The 1,357-nt window shown below is 74.1% G+C and overlaps 1 long non-coding RNA gene across 1 annotated transcript; it reads right to left on the bottom strand.

The window, feature by feature from the left end:
• Nucleotides 1–29: 29 nt before the first annotated feature.
• LOC121336469 lies at nucleotides 30–547 on the bottom strand. Its single transcript, XR_005952756.1, has 3 exons — nucleotides 434–547; nucleotides 183–227; nucleotides 30–75 (listed from the first exon to the last, which is right to left on the bottom strand). It is a non-coding gene; the product is annotated as an uncharacterized LOC121336469 (long non-coding RNA).
• Between the last annotated feature and the right edge of the window lie 810 nt (nucleotides 548–1,357).

Below are 1,357 nucleotides of genomic sequence, written 5' to 3'. Positions count from 1 at the left end.
TCCCCCCGTGTCCCCCCGTGTCCCCCCTTACGTAGCCGTAGGTGAGGTTGCCCTTGGGGACACCGGCCACGAAGTCTGCGGGGACAAAGGGACAAAAGGACAAAGGGACGCGCTCAGGTGTGGCCGGGGGTGGCCGTGTCACCCTCGCGTGTCACCCTCGCGTGTCACCCGCTGTCACCCACCTTGCGTGGTGTCGCCGCTGAACTCCCCGACTGTCACCGAGTAGCCTGGGGTGGGGGGGAGAGAGTGTCACCTGTGTGTCACCTGTGTGCCACCTGTGTGCCACCCTGGTGCCACCGCCCATGTCCCCCATGTAGCTGTCCCCATGTCCCCATGTCCCCCAGCTGTCCCCAGGTGTCCCCATGTTGTCCCCCAGGTGTCCCTGTGTCACCCATGTAGCTGTCCCCATGTCCCCCAGGTGTCCCCGTGTCACCCATGTAGCTGTCGTCATGGCTGGGCTCCGCCTGCCGCGTCTGGAGCTGTCCCGGCACCTCCTGGATCAGGTACTCGGGGAAGTTCCCGGCCGCGATCTGCTCCTGGGTGGCCGGGGGCACCGGGGGGACACCGGGGGGACACCGGGAGACCGGGGCTCGGCCCCGCTCGGGACCCCCGCGCCGGACCCTCCCGGTTCCCGTTCCCCGGCCCCGCTTCCTGCTTCCCATCCCCGGTTCCCGTCCCGGTTCCGATTCCCCGCCCGCTGCCCCGTTCCCGCTGTCCCGGCCCGGTCCCCGGGACCGCCCCGCTCCCCGGCTCCCTCTCCCCCGTCCCGCTCCCGGTTCACACTTCCCGTTCCCGTTCCCGGTTCCCGCCGCCCCCGCCCGTTCCCGTTGGCCCTTCCCCTTCCCGGTCCCGCTGTCCCGTTCCCGTTATCCCGCTCCCGGTCCGTCCCTCCTCGCCCCGCCCCGCGGCCGCTCCCCGTCCCACCGGGCCGCTCCCGCTCCTCGGCGGCCGCTCCCGCTCCCGGTGCCCGGTTCCCGTCCCTTTCCCGGTCCCGGCACCGCTCCCCGCCGCCCCTCGGTCCCTCCGTTCCCGTCCCGCCGCCCTCGCCGCTCCCGGGGCCGCTCCCGCCCCGGCGCCGCTGCCGCCCCCGCCCCGTCCCGTCCCGGGTCCCCGTGGGCGGTCCCGGTTCCCGGCGCGGTTGGCGGTGCCGCTCCCGGTTCGGTTCCCGGTTCGGTTCCCGGCCCGGCTCCCGGCTCGGTTCCCGGCCCGGTTCCCGGTACCTGCGGGGCTCGGGCAGGTAAAAGTCCAGCGCGAAGCCGAAGAAGGAGCCGGGGGCCCCGCGGAAGACCACGGGCCGCGACGCCTCCAGGTTGAAGGCGGCCACCGGCGGGAGCAGCAGCGGCAGCAGCAGCGGCAG

Source organism: Onychostruthus taczanowskii, unplaced genomic scaffold, assembly GCF_017590055.1.
Source record: "Onychostruthus taczanowskii isolate IOZ18803 unplaced genomic scaffold, ASM1759005v1 scaffold2394, whole genome shotgun sequence".
Lineage (NCBI taxonomy): Eukaryota > Metazoa > Chordata > Aves > Passeriformes > Passeridae > Onychostruthus > Onychostruthus taczanowskii.
This window is presented reverse-complemented; position numbering and strand designations above follow the sequence as displayed.